The sequence below is a fragment of the Durio zibethinus genome, chromosome 18, assembly GCF_047325235.1.
Source record: "Durio zibethinus cultivar Kanyao isolate XHJ-2024 chromosome 18, ASM4732523v1, whole genome shotgun sequence".
NCBI lineage: Eukaryota > Viridiplantae > Streptophyta > Magnoliopsida > Malvales > Malvaceae > Durio > Durio zibethinus.
Genome location: NC_143179.1, coordinates 5025246 through 5041061, shown reverse-complemented (window position 1 = coordinate 5041061; position 15816 = coordinate 5025246). Strand labels below are relative to the sequence as shown.

At 28.9% G+C, this 15816-nt stretch overlaps 1 pseudogene across 1 annotated transcript; it reads right to left on the bottom strand.

Moving 5' to 3' along the window:
* Nucleotides 1–1930: 1930 nt before the first annotated feature.
* Nucleotides 1931–9747, bottom strand: LOC111300834 (CBL-interacting serine/threonine-protein kinase 24-like; annotated as a pseudogene). The gene is made up of 14 exons (XR_016329649.1): nucleotides 9583–9747; nucleotides 8297–8359; nucleotides 8135–8206; nucleotides 7897–8004; nucleotides 7725–7799; nucleotides 7577–7630; nucleotides 6541–6666; nucleotides 5964–6053; nucleotides 5275–5395; nucleotides 4962–5075; nucleotides 4362–4525; nucleotides 3776–3832; nucleotides 3597–3671; nucleotides 1931–2840 (listed from the first exon to the last, which is right to left on the bottom strand). The product of XR_016329649.1 is annotated as a CBL-interacting serine/threonine-protein kinase 24-like (transcript).
* Between the last annotated feature and the right edge of the window lie 6069 nt (nucleotides 9748–15816).

Genomic DNA, 15816 nt, shown 5'->3' with positions numbered 1-15816 from the left:
TCGGTTTATCGATTTTTAATTTTTATATATTATTTTAATGTAAAATTTTAATATATTTAAATAAATTTTAATATAAAATTATTAATTTTATTTTATAAAAATTAAAAAATATATAAAAACTAAAAAATATATAATTCGATTTTATTTTTTTTATTTTTTATCTTTCAATCCGAAATCTAATTCGAATTTAATATATACATTTAATATTCAAATTTGATTTAAATCAAATAAAAAAAATCAATTCGAATCAAATCGAATATTATAGTTTCAAATTTATTAATTTTTTTCTCATCCCTTAAAAAAGCTGGTTCCACTCAAAAATAATTCACCCAACACCAAAATATTAGCTTCACAATTTTCTCACATATCGATAATTTTGGTTAGTTTTGTATTCATTCCATCTTGGAGCAACTCTAGTATATTTTTACCTCTTTATGGAGCAAATAATCTTCAAGAGGACGCCCCATACTCGGATTTTGAAAATATTTGTAATACGTCTCATATTTCATTCAAACATTTAATTTAATTATTAGCATATAATTTTTTAAAAAATAAAAAATAAAATTATTTTAAATAAAAAATATTCTTTTTCTTTTCATATAAAAATAATTATATATGAAGCTCACATGAACTTGAGATTTAATTAAGTTAAAACAGGCTTTGAAAAAGGATGGGAAGAGCTCAGCTTTTGTAACAACAAAACAGCTTGTGAATAAAGTGGATACGCAAGAAGAATGGGAGGCTGTTAATCAATGGATTATTCTATAAAAACAACATTTGGATCAAAGTTTCAATATGCTTTACACCGGTTTTCGGGAGAGGTAGTAAAATACAACAAAATCTGAGTATTAGCACTGCCAACGTGACTCACATGTCATTTTAGGGAACAAAACACCAATAAAAGCAGAGACCGGACTTCACCTGTTCCCGACAGTGTGAAGTGACAAAAAGAAAATCAATTTCATTGTCATAGTCGCTCACTAAATTTTTTTTCTTTTTTTAGAATTGATGGATTTTGGATGCAACGAAGGAGATCAATTTCAAAATACTATATAATGCTAGCGGTATTAAATTTGAAATAATGTATCATAAATTTAATTATACAATTAATTATATATAAATTTATGATATTTATGATTTTTTTTATCAATCATGAATCTAATGTTTAGTATTATTTGTATTTAATATTTTGAATCTAAATCTATTTATGAAATATATAAATGCTCATATAATTCAACAAGTTTACAAAAGTCAATCAACATTGAATTACTAATATTGATAAAAGATATGTAGCTGATTTCATGTCGTGGGATTCAAAAGAATTTTATATCTCAATGTATTTTCTGTTTAAAAAATTGAATTAGTGCATTTGATTCAATAATAAGGTATCTCATGTTTAAAGAAGAGATGAATTCAGATTGTTTTTAACTAAAAAAAAAGTACTTAGGTGTATACATCAAATTCAACTCATTCTCTCCCTAGTTTTTGAATGTAAACTTTTTTTTTGGTTTCTTATTGTGGTTAAATCAAGGAAACTTGAATAAAAGACTTACATCTCAGTCATTATTTTTTATGATTTATTTATTTTCATTGCAGGTTAAAAGCCAGAAAGCCAGAGAAGTCAGAATTGTGGCACGGTTTCCCCTAAATGCTAAAGAATTCACAATTTCAGAAGGCTATTTAATGATAGGCATAGGTAAAAAAATGCAGACCACATGGCTGATTCCTGGTGAAGGGCTATCGGCACTACGGGTAGCCCTGTTGGCTAATAGTAGTAGTAGTCCTAGTACTAGTTACAACTGTTGGACCATCCTTTATTGAAGAGGGCAAATGGCGATTTCTGGGGAAAAACAAAGAAACAAAAACTTTGCAGCCTCACTGACTCTTTAAGTTTTTAATATTCTCTTCCGAGATGTTTTAAAGCAACTTGAGAATTTAAAAAGCTTGAATTTGTAGGTCAAAACGTAAAACGAAATTGGTGTGTTTGACAATGATTGCAGCAGTGTTTATGGTAACAAAGGTGGTTTTAATGGCAACGGATCAGAATCCTGGTAAATAACAGCCACTATGAATATGCTTTTGGAGGTGCAAGAGTGGAGCAATTGGGAGAATCGTAGACTTAATAATGATGGTATTGAACCCCAAAATTAATTAAGTAATCACCTTTAAAAGAAGATAACATTCAACTAATCTTATGCAACTTTTTTCAGACAATGGCGTACGTTAAAGTTATAACATAGGGTTTTGTAAAAGTGTAGGTACAGCATTGTTAGCAGTGGCAAACAGTGCTGCGGATTGCTGCTAATCTAGTTAACAGTCAATGGTAGTAAAGAGCAGTGAAAACTGAAATCCAAGGAGTGGAGACAGTTCCATTTACGGCATGGAGATGGAGCTTTACTCTGAATTATTATTGCAGTTACACATCATACCATTGAATACAGACGAGACATTAACACGTGAACTTTGCTACAAAAAGATAAAAATTATTACAAGGGACAGCCTCGCCCCATATGGTAGGAGGGAAAGGAAGTGGAGGAAGAGACAGAGCCTATATGTCAACGAGGAGTAATAAATTCTTTAATCCTGCATGTAGCAAGGATAGCATGATCCATAAACCCGGAAACTGACACGTACGCATCAGACACAATATTATAGCAAGACGGCTGGTTGGGAAAGCTTAGCAGAGACATAGCTTCTTGGTCCATCTTCTTTCACTGATTTGAATCACATCCACAAAAAATGGATCAGCAAGTCATTGTTCTAAGAAGACTAGGATTTGCAAGACCCTCCATCGGTTTCCAGATGATATTTCCAAGTTTAGCACAGAAATTCTTGTAGAACTGCAAAAAAGGAAACATAAGATTGTTTATCACTTACTTCTGATAGCCATTCATAGAAAATTTAGAGTCAGAAATCAAACATGAACAAGCTAGCAGCATTAGATTAATATTATGGGTGTATAAAACAAACTCGAAGAAAACAATAACTGCCTGATTGATACATCGTTATCCAAGTCAAAAACAATAAAGCCAGGGTTGCCGATTAGCCCATAGAGTAGGCAGGTAAGAAACAAGACTACCCACATGCGTACTGTACCATGAAATAGAAAATTACAGAGATAATACCATAAACTGAAATGAATCTGGCACAACAAGTTCACCGTTGGTGAATAAAACAGCAAGAGAAAAGGTTAGAAAGAGATGTTCTGGTCTCATGCAAAGAATATTGATAGCACTGGCATAAATTGTGCAAGGTGCAAGTTGGAATCAATGATGATGCAAATGGCAGAAGGAAAGACAACTAAGAAAATATTTAGACTTTTGGTAGAGTATAATGAAAATTTAATTCCTTTAATAAGCCAAAAATGGTTGAATTGTAGCTTTAGTCGACCAATGTGAGAATCGACTACACTACACAAAAGATTTAGCATATACTCATTAGAATAAGCAAATCTCTGTAACCATTCTGTTTTAATTTAATTGGTTTTGCACATAACCAATAATCTATTTTCGTTAGACAAAACTAAGAGTAACACAATGGCAATAAATATAGCATAAAATGTTTAAAATATAAGGATCAAGACACATTCAACCAACCTCGTGATATTCAAGAGTATCTCCAGCAGATTTTCGAACATCTACCATGAATATTGATGGTGCAACTTCAAAAACCTATATAAGAGATATAAAATTAACTTTAAAACAAAAGTCATATTGAAACTCACCTGCCAATTTAAAGACTGATTACCAAATGAGAAAAAATTCTAGGAATCTACCTCCAGGACAACTGCAAATTGCCCAACCTTATTAGCAGATATTCCCTCAAGTCTTGTCTGCGGTTAGAAGGAATGAACAAATTGTAAGGAAAAAGAAATAACTTAATATAGTACACTTGTACAGTGATTTTTTTTCAATATGAAACATGATCACCCAATCAAGGTGACACCAATATCACTTACATTGCCAGGAATAGAAAGAAGTTAAACTACCTTGACAGTGCTATTTCTGGATTAAACCTTATCCCTTCATAATATTATTTGGCAAAGGGAATGCATGGTTGCAAAACTTAAGCCACAGGTATTAGATTAACAGAATTATTTCTGAGAGTTTTTGGGTAGTTTTCAAGGTTAAAATTAGCTAAGTGCCTATTACAGAGGAGCCATTTTTAGGGCTTCTCTATCAGCATGTTACCATGCCTAGGTAGTTTTTATTTTCTTTAGAAAGAAAATGATAAAACAGGAAACAAAAAACTATTTGAGTAAAAATATAAAATTGCTTCATTTTGTGTAAAAGTCAATAGTGCATACCACTACTGAACTGCGACCTGCGTTTTGTGAATGAAAATATGTTTACAAGTCACACCTTGTAATTACGTGTATGAACCTTGAGACCCATTGATTCTGCAACAGCTTCAACACTTGATATTACAACTCTTGCTGGTTTGCGTGATACAAAACGAGTTTGCATTACAACTCTTGCTGGTTTGCGTGATACAAAACGAGTTTGCCGTTTTACATAATCCTGCCAAAGAAAAAGTATGGTCTATAGCTTGTACACTAGGCATTAAACAGTATAAACATCTCATTCTCTCCATGTAAATTATCAGCAAACAGCATAGACAGGCATTGATATCGTAAAAAGGAGAAGAGATGATCACCCCACCCATTTCACATGACTGAATATTGTGCAAGATATAGAAACTCAATACGCTTTTCACATTTTACACAAGAATAACAAGCAACTAAAGTATCACCTATAACCAACCAATAAGTATGATGCAATAAGAGAAAATTGATCATGCTTTAAGATGAAGTAAAATAACATAAAAGATCACATGTTAGCAATGCCAACTTCTGAAACTACAACAATATGAACAATTCAAGGACAAACTAGTAAATGAACATAGGAATACAATTTCGTATGGCAGCAGAAAACACTGACTTATATATTGCTCTAACTGTTGCCTGTCAAACAATGCTGACAGGTTCAAGCCTTGGGATAGCGTAATCAACTCAAATGCATTCATTATCAGGGGACCCCCCTCATTGACTGCGGACTGCTCAACAGCGTACTGATCCTGCAAAATACCAGTGACAACTCAGCAAAGAGAAATATAGCAAAGAATAAAAATCTAGAGAACAGGGTTCTCAAGGCAATCAGGTTGCATTTAACGTGCTTAACTCTAATAACATCAATAATAGTGACATGACAAAAATGAAAAATCTGCAAGCAAGCATCAGAAAATAATCCAAAGAACAAAAGAATCAATTCCCCATCTCAATGTCATAAAAAACTGCATGGACATCATCCAAATTCACTTCTTCTTCTCTAGGTCTCACAGGCACATAATGCTTCTGAAACCATGGATCTTTTTTAATTCCCTCAATCTGAACACGCTACAGTAATACAGGAACCAGTTAGAGAGTGGTTCAGAAACAAGTACCAAAACAGATCTTAACTTTGTATTATTCACCTTGCTTCATCTAACTAATGCCTACCATTATGTATTGAAGAATTTGGGAAAAAATAGTCACAAATGATAGTGTTTTAGAAATAAAATAGAACTTATTAAGACCAGATGTAATGAAATTTTATTTGATTCTCATGCCTGAACTCTCTGCTTCATATAAAATGGAAGGAATTTTCATGTAAAAACAAGTTCTTGGTCTGTTCATTTGATCATTGCAACGGCAGTGCTTTGTCTGGAGGATCCTGTTCTAGGGGTTCTTCAATATACTGAACATCCACGACTTCCTAGATTAGTAGAGATTAAAGCATTCTTGAGCTGAATAATTGTATCTAATGAGATGTCAAAGCAAATGCATTGAGTACTTTAAGGTTGCAGAAAAATATTTGGCATTCATAGACATATAGGATAATGCAATACATATGATGTATTCATGAAGGCGTTCAAATAAATAAAACCTAGAGCCCAACACTCAATGGGAAGCTAAATATACTCACAGTTCTAGGATTGGGATCAAGGATCTTCTCTATTAATGATTTTGCCCCAGGAGAAAACCAATATGGACAAGAAAATTGAGCAGCATTAACCTACACATTGACCAGAGCAACAGTTAGAAGTTTCACAGTTATATCAGTGCACTTACTAAAGTGCTTACATGATATACATTAAATTCAATTAAGGTGGTTCCTCACATATACTAAATGGTAGGATTTTACAAGAGTAACAAATATTAAATATTTGGGGTTTGCAGACTCCATTATTCTATATGAAAAGACACATGAATTTCAGTTTCAGCACAGGATGCATGTCTGACAGAGAAAATTACAAGAACAAAATAAGATACAAAATGAGAACGTAAATAAGATGGCAAGCATTCATTACAACTAGAAAGAATGGAGGAAAAAGATGCAGGAGCATTGCAACATAACTGTACACAAATAGCTTAATAGCAGCCAGTGCCCGCAAAAGCCAGTGCCCGCAAATGCTAGCAGAGATTGTTCACTCATAAGAATAAGCATGTTGCAAATTAACAATGCATTAATTGCCAAACATGCAAAAATAATGGTATCTAACCTTTGTGTACAAGGTAGGAAGGTCTGTCCCATCAAATGGGAGATACCCAGCCATTATAACAAAGAGAATGACTCCACATGACCACACATCAGCAGCCACACCATCATAACCCAGGTTGCTGAGCACCTGACGACCAATGATTTACTGTGAGAAATTCAACTACGTAACAGAAACTTAAACATGCATGTCTTTAAAAGTACTGATGCATATTTAAACACCACATGCTTACAATTTACAGCCATGACTATATCTAAGCTATTAAGAAATTACAGAAAGTAGTAAACTGCCATGATGGAAAACAAAACGGCCAACAACTATCAATGCTAAAGATTTTTAAAAATTTAGGATGAAGATATTAAGAAACTACAGCCATGATTTACCATTCTTCAATTTTACTTCAGCAGCAATATCCCTAGTACCCTTGGCATCTCAGCCACTTCCCTCCCGTAACCAAAGAGAAATAATTCCTAGCAAACATCACAAACTAATGATTGGGTATTTTAGGGATCTTATAAGTTTCTGTGCAGTCGTAACACCGATTAATATTTATTTATTAACTCAATACTTGTAATAATTGATAAAAGGTACATTAAATCCAATGAATGGATCATTATTTGTTGGAGCAACAGAGCAAAAGCAGCAAAGTGAAAGATCAGTAGTTAAAATAGTTGTAGACTCCCACGTAAGAAGACTTTTATATCAAATCGAAGGAGACATATAGGACTTAGCAGATTGGGCTCTGCTTGTCTAGTGCATGACAATAATATCAGCAATTGTGTTAGAATTTGAATTGGAACTTTTTATATTTTTTAGTGGCATTGACATACGGAATCCTATTTTAGAGAAAAAAAATTAATGCAAGCAATTTCAAATGTCCTGCAGTTCAAAATGCAAGAGGCTGGCACAGACAACAACTAATTGACCAAAGTCATGAGCAAAAATCAATTATATCTTGGAAGTCAAACACTGTGGCAAAGCGTAGTAGACAATAAGACAATTTTGTTGCACAATCCTTAAATTGCTTGACAGAATGTACCTCTGGTGCAACATAATTTGGGGTTCCACATGTTGTATGGAGAAGTTTAACCCCCTGCTCATGGGTATGAACTTATTATGAGAGAGAGAAAAATTTTAAGTAAATAGTCTCTGCTGTATAAATCCTAAATAGAAGTCAATATGCTTACTTGCTCGGGCAACGCACTCAGTCCAAAGTCAGAAACCTTCAAATTTCCATAGGAGTCAAGAAGAAGATTTTCAGGCTATAAAATGCAGAGGAAAAGAAAACGTTAGTGAAGATTAAAAGATGGATTCATGAAATAAGTGCTTTTCAAAGATGTTGAATTCAAAATATTGCACCTTTAGGTCTCTGTGGTATACACCCTTACTGTGACAATGAGCAACAGCATCAATAAGCTGTTGAAAGTATCACCTACATTCGTTCTCCGGAAGTCTTCCACCAGGAACCTACACGAAGAGTTAAAGAGAAGATAAATGGAAAAAAAACAATAACAACAAAGAAAAAACACAAAGAAATTATGGAGAATAAGTTAAGATAAAAAAGCTGGTAATACTTGGAAGACAAGAGATGCCTTACAATTTTATCAAAGAGTTCTCCTCCACTTAAAAACTCAAGAATAATATATATCTTTGTCCTACTTGCCAAAACCTAAAATTAAAAAAAAGGTACTCAGTAATAATCAACAATGTAAGCAGGAACATCAACATAAGATGTACATTATTAAAAGTATATACATACCTCATGCAACGTAACCATGTTAGGATGTCTAACAATCTTCATTATGGATATCTCTCTTTTAATCTGAAACCAATAAAAAAAACCCAAAAAAGGGTTAGTCAACTAATGGGCATAAAGGAAGATATTCATAAATCAAGCTGGTATGCAAAATGCTTCTACAATTTCACAGCCCATAGAAGCTCTCAAATATTATGGAGCTAAGGAGTTAAAATCCTTAGGCCTAGATTTAAATAACCAAGGAAGCAGGAAATCAAATGCAAACATATCCCCAACGGGTGCTACAGGAAGAAGGTTTCTGCCTGAACACTTATAGTATATGAACAATATGACTTTGGTTTTATATTAGACAAACATATTTTACAGGGAAAAAATAATATCCAGACACCTTTTGTTGCTTGAGTTCTGAAAGTGATGTGATCTAGTTTTTCACTAAATAAATTCAAAAGACAGGACAAAAACAACTATTTATCTTATCAAAAAGACTTTTCTACTAAACAAGAATCCTCCTGATCCAAAGAATTTCATTAACAATCCTGTGTCAAAACAGTGTCCCTAGAACAGGGCCAAGGGGAACACATGAAAGTTATATTGAGAAATAGCAAGGAATATAACAGATATGAGGGGAAAAGACAGTAAGAAAAATAAAAGTGATTGGAAGAATATAAAGATATTGATCTGGATACTGAAAATTATAAGCTGCATAAATATAAAGATATTTCTCAAATCAATAATAGAGTATTTCAAGTACTCATTCTACAAGTTACAGCAAATTAAGCCTGCTCCAACAGTGTGGAAGCAACGTTAAGTAAAACTTTAACTTAAGCTATTTCATCAGGTCAGCGCATGTCCAAGATTCAGAAGGCTCATACTGACTTGAAAATTAATCTAATCACCATCCACTTTTTTTTGGAGAATTTACCATATACATTCTTGTAGTCAATTTGCTACTTACATTCTACACAACACTGATGTCTCATGCATTCATTATATCAGCATGTCCCATGGGCCATAGCCTTAATCTTAAGTTCTTAACAACCACAATTCATGCAGAACTGCGAAACAGCCCAAACACGATTTCCAACCGAACAATCAAACGGGAAAAACTCAATTTGATTATTTTAGCAGTGAATTCAGTTACATTTAACAAAATTGGAAGACAATCATCATTATTTTTCAACTAGTTCGCTAAACAAAGCATTAACAGTTTAAAAAAATCAATGAATACGAATTACAAAATCTAAAGCCAAAGGCTTTTAGGGGTGTTTTTGAAGAATTAAATAAAATACCTGATCAACCATTCTGTGCTTAAGAATGGTGGTTTTGGCCAAAACTTTCATGGCCACGCTCTCACCGCTGTCTGTATTCTGCGCAAACTTGACTTTGGCGAATGTTCCTTCTCCAATTGTTCGACCAACCTCATACTTCCCTAATTTCCTTGTTCCTTTGTTCACCTTTATTCAACGTTCATTTCACACCTGAAACCCCCCCCCCCCCCAAAAAAAAAGAATCAGAATTAAGCATAATTAAAGAAAATAAAATTTTGGGAATTTGCAGTTAATGATGCGAACTAATTGAGAGTAATAACTTAATAAGATTAAAAAAAAAGTAAGCAATCTTAAAATGCTCTGTTTGGCTGCTGAGAAACTGGTGGAAAAACGAAAAAAAAAAAAGGAACAAAAAAAACTAAGTGCCGGATGATAAGTTTTACAAACAAAACAACAATTTAAGAGAGAATAAATAGTAATTTGAGATTAGAATAAGGGCTAAAATAAAATAACACAATTACAGAAGAGAAAATTCGATTAATGGGAGGAATATTCCGGCGAAAAACTAACCGCCAAAAAAACTAGTAGCAAAGTTTTAACTGAAAATTTCCGTGTTGGAACTTGGAAAAAAAAAAGGATGGACGGAGCTTCTGCGGGGGATTCACGTTAGCTCTGTCGGTAAATTGATCGTTGATCAGAGCAGGCAAAGCAGAGAAATAAAAAGCTGAAATTTTGTTTTGATTTAAATTTTTAAAAGTAATTGTAACTACTTTATACACGTACTTTTCTTTTATTTGTATACTAATAGTATATTACGAAGATGAATGCTCTTTTTTTTAGTATATTATGATAATGAAAAGCACTTTTTTTTTTATATGAATTTATATAAATCTTCTCTTAAAATCAATATGATTCGAAACGAATGGTTCTTCATTGATTTTTAGATTTATTTTTTATTTTTAATATATTTAAATAAATTTATATATAAAATAATTATTTTATTTCATAAAAATTTAAAATACATATAAACATTAATAAAAATATATAATTTATTTCGATTTAATTTTTTTTTTTTTACATCTTAATCCTAAATTCAATTTAAACTTGATTTAAATAAAATAAAAATTTTAAATCAAATCAAACTGAATATTATAAATTCAAATCAATTTTCAATTTTTTAAATTTTTTCTCACCCTCTATTTCTTTCTTCCTCTAATCTCTCAAGTTGAGGCATCCTTTATTGTTCATCATTTTCTAAAGAAAAACCCAAATAAAAAAAGATTTTCCAAAATATATTCCAAGATTCTGGTGATCAGATAATTAAAAAATTTTGTATTTTTTATGAAATTTTTTATGTAACAATAATAGAGTTCGTTTGAGATTAAATTGAAAACATATGAAATTTATCCAAAAAAAAAATCAAGAAACATGGAAAAATATATTTTAAAACGTATTTTCATGTTCAAATCAATCAAATTTATAAAAAGGAGAAAAAAAAAGATATTAGATAAATAAATTATTATATATCTTGAAATCATATATAAACACCAATGATTAAGCAACGTAACTGTTATTGATCGTGATTAATAAAATATAAAAATAGATACAAAATACACATTTTCTAAACCAAATCATCTTAAATATATTTGCATTGCTTGTCAATAAATTATTTCAATACCTATTTATTTATCCTTCATCTTTGAGAAAAATTGAACTCTTAATTTATATATTTAAGCTATTTGATAGAAGCGAATACTCTGGACAAATAGGCACGAAATAACGTTAGAACAAAAGTGTAAAATGGGCTGAGGATAAACTGTTGCCAACTTGTGCTTAAGATAATAATAAAGCTACCAGCTTTTGATATTTGATGATTAAGTTCCTTGATACAATCCCAAAAAAATAAATAAATAAACTTCAAACTTCAAAGCCTTCAGCGCAGCCTTTGTGTCCAGAAGACCATACAATGTAGGCAAAGCTCAAAAACATTGATACACCATCCTGTATTTGTGTGCTAAGGATCTTTACGTGTCTTAATTCTTTTTTGTTTTTTAAATATAAATACGAGAAAATATGAAAAAAATTAATATATAATTTTTTTTTTCTTTACAATTCGTGTGGAAATGTTCCATTGAACCTTGCCAAAGAGAGAACACTAAATTTGAGTCAAAGTTGTAATATGCAAATTTAGACCAAATTCTATTGCTATCTGAAATGATCAGCTTAGGTGCTACGAGCTATTCTTTTAATTTTAAACAAAAAAATTTTGAATTTTACCATATTTTTTATGAGTTGTGATTTAGAGTGAAATTCATTTAATATAATTTTTTTATTCAAAATTTTTTTTAATTACAATTATAGTAATTTTTTTTAATTACAGTTATAATTATTTTTATTATTATTTTTAATTTTATTGAAATCAATCTCAGTAATTATCCAAAAGAAACTTAATTATTATTATTTCAAATGGAGTTTGAAATTAATTCGAAATTAATGTTAATTTAAGTAAATTTTACCATATTTGTTATGTATTAAAATAGAGTTTGTCAAATTTTAAATTTAATTAAATTGATTTATACAATTATTTTTAAAATATAACATTGAATAAATTTAAAAGTCCAATTTTGATACCTATAAACTTCTATTTTTATATTTAGACTATAACTTTTGTATAACAAAAAAATATAATCTATTGAACATCTTCGTCATTCTTAAGGATACATATTTGCAATTTTATTGGTTTTTTTTTTGACAATTCTGATTATGAGTATAAATGATATATCAGTACTCACAAGCTACTCGAGTTCGATTAAAATAAAATTCAAATTTGATTCAATTATTAACGAGTCAAACTCAAATTCGAGTAATTTTATTTATCGATCTAATCAAATTTAAACATTCATATACTTGACTCGAGTTATTCACAAGTTTAATTAAGTTTTTATATTTTAATTATTTTAATTGATAAAATATCTCGAACTCGAGTTCGAGTTCAAGCACAAATAATCGAGCTTTTTTTAATATAAGAATCAAACTTATTTTTACAAAGTAATCGAATCTAATCGAGCAAATTCGAGGTGCTTGATGTCTATCTCGAGTCGAGCTTAAACTAAAATAATAAAATTCAATCAAGTTCGAACCGAGTTTTGAGTATTAAATTTGAAGTCGAACTCGAGTTTAAGCTCGAGCTCGAACTTAATATTATATCAATTTGAACTCGATCGATTACTCTCCTAATTCTAACTAAATTAATTTATAAAAAGATTCTTTAGAGTACTATTAAAAATTACTAATATATATGATTCTAGAAATCACTTTTTTTTGTCAAAAAAATTTGTGACAAATAAATTTACTCTAACCTACAAATCAAGGTGCAAATATTGAAAATGATATTTTTCATCTAGTAGTACAAAAACATATTATCAACTCACTACTAAGGTTCAAATGCAAAATTACTTACATATAGGTGACAACGATTTTATCCATTGAACCAACTTTATCGATATTATTTACTATTGGAATACAAAATTTTTGAAATAATGAAAAGCTTAGTCAAGTTAATGTTTTCTAAGTTAACGGGTCAAAAAAGTTATTAAATAAAAAATTAATAATCATTTAAGTTCCTTACTTAAAAAAATCATTTAATTCTTTTTTATTTTATTACAACCAATTAAATCTTTAAAAATTTATTTTCATCAATTAAATCTTTATTAGGCAAAAATTGATTAACTGTCATTACTTATTTTTCATCTAATCCATAATTCAATTGAGGTGAAAATAAATATTTAAATATTTAATTTGGTGAAATTAGATATTGAAGAATTTAATTGAGTAAAAATATAAAATTCAGAATTTAATTTATTATAATAAAATATTAAAAACTTATATAATTATTAAAGTTTCGTTTGAAATTTTTTTTATACATTTCACATTCTTTTTACTTGTTTATGGCTCGATAAAAGATTAAAAATAACCATAACTTACTCTGTGAACCAATATGAAGTTTCATAAAGAATCTACATTTTTCTAACAGTTTTTCTAGACTGAAAATAGGCTGAAGTATAAAAAAATTTTTGAATTAAAATTAAATAATCACTAAAATTTTTATTATTTTATTACAATGAATTAAAATTTCAAATATATAATTTTTCAGTGGAATCTTTAAAAGATGAAAATTAATTAACTATCATCATCAATTTCTTTTCAATTAAAAGTTTAATTATATGAAAAAAATATTTAAAAATTTAATTAAATAAAAATAAAATTTGAATATTTGATTAAATAAAAATAAATATATGAGAATTTAATTAATTATAATAAAATTATAAATTTTGAATAATTATTTAATTTTAATTTAGATTTTTTTATATATAAACCTGGAGTGATATGGTACGGCATGCATTTTTTTTTAATAGAAAAAAAAATTGGCCCAGAAGGTCATGGCTGACATCAGATGAACATGTTTAAAATTAGGTAAATGTGACATCCTACAATTATAAATCATTAATTTATGGTTAATCTAGATTAAGAAAGTAAATGATATATTTATACTCATAAATTATTTGAATTCGATTCGAATAAAACTCAAATTTAACTCGTTTGTTATCGAGCCGAATTCGAGTTCAAATAGTTTGATTTATTGATTGAATCGAATTCGGATATTTTTATACTCGACTTGAATTATTCATAAATCTAATCGAATTTTTATATTTTAATATATTTTAATTAATAAAATATCTCACACTCGAGTTTAAATTCAAGTACAAATAATAAAATTTTTATCGAATATAAAAATCAAATTTATTTTTATATGTTAATCAAATATAATTAAATAAATTCAAATAATTTAATTTTTATCTTAAATCAAATTCAAATTAAAAAAATAAAATTAAAATCACGTTCGAACTGAATTTGAAATCTTAAATTTAAAATTAAATTCAAACTTAAATTTAATATTATATTATTCGAATTTAATGAATTATATCTCTAATATAAAACTTTTCAATTTAGTATTCAAAGAATACATCCGATTCGTTTAAGGAATAGTACACTTCAACTCATCCGTGATGTAAGCTATTTTAATGGCACTTGGGGTTAGGCCAATGATAAAGAAATGGCCTTGATTTCTTCTTTGACAAACCAAGTTGAAATATTCAGAGAAGAATAGAGTAGGCCCAAACCTTAGGGCCCAAAAGATATATCACCTTTCAAAATGTAATTGTAGCCCAAACATCTTCTTTCCTTCATGGCAAGCTCAGTCCATGCCTACTAACACTCGATAAAGATGGAAGCTAAATTTTTTTCCTTTTAAATTTTTTTTTTTTAGATTTTTGAGTTGTCCTGAAATGATCTTTTTTTTCTTCTATTTTTGAACACATAATATTTTTATTTTTTATATTTTAAATTTATTTTTCAATTTTTTGACATTACAAAACAATGAAGAATGAACATTTTTTGAAGTAAATGAAGAATGATGGTTAATGCTGTAAAAATATATTTCAGTTAAAACTTTTTTTACTAAACGATAAAGAATTTTTTAATTTTGTCTAATATATTCTCAATTAGAGCAAGTTCAAGTAGATTTATTTATATCGGATCTAAGAATTCATGGTAATTATTTTTTGACAGCTTTTTGACAAATTCAAACCTATGTAATAAAAAATATATATATATTTTCTTTGCTACTTGAATGAACCGTCTGTTAATAACTTAAAACTTATTTTTTTTGATACATTAAAGTTAAAAGAGGACAAATTTAGCATATAGGTGCAACACGCCAAAATTTCAAAATTGATTGTTTGAGATTTACTTCTTGTTTTTTTTTTTTTTAATTTATAATCATAATAAAATATTATATTCATGAATTTAAGTTGTGTTTGGTACATAAGATGATAAAATAAAATAAGATGTAACCCAAAAATAAATAAATAAATAAATAAATAAAATAAGATAATATTATAAATAAGATTAGATTAAATTATTTTATTTTATCTTAAATTTGATATACGCAAAAATTAAGATAGAATAATATATTTATTGATCAAAATTATATGTTTTCAAAATTTATATAATTTAAATTATTGATTTAATTTTTAAAGGTATAATAAGATATGTAAATTCAATTCTATGGATTAAAAACAATCATCTCTACTTTGGAAGAATTGAATCATCTTATATTAATAGGATGATTAATCCTCCTTATAATCTTATATATTTTTTTAGATCAAAATCAAACATAATATAAAATAATTATTA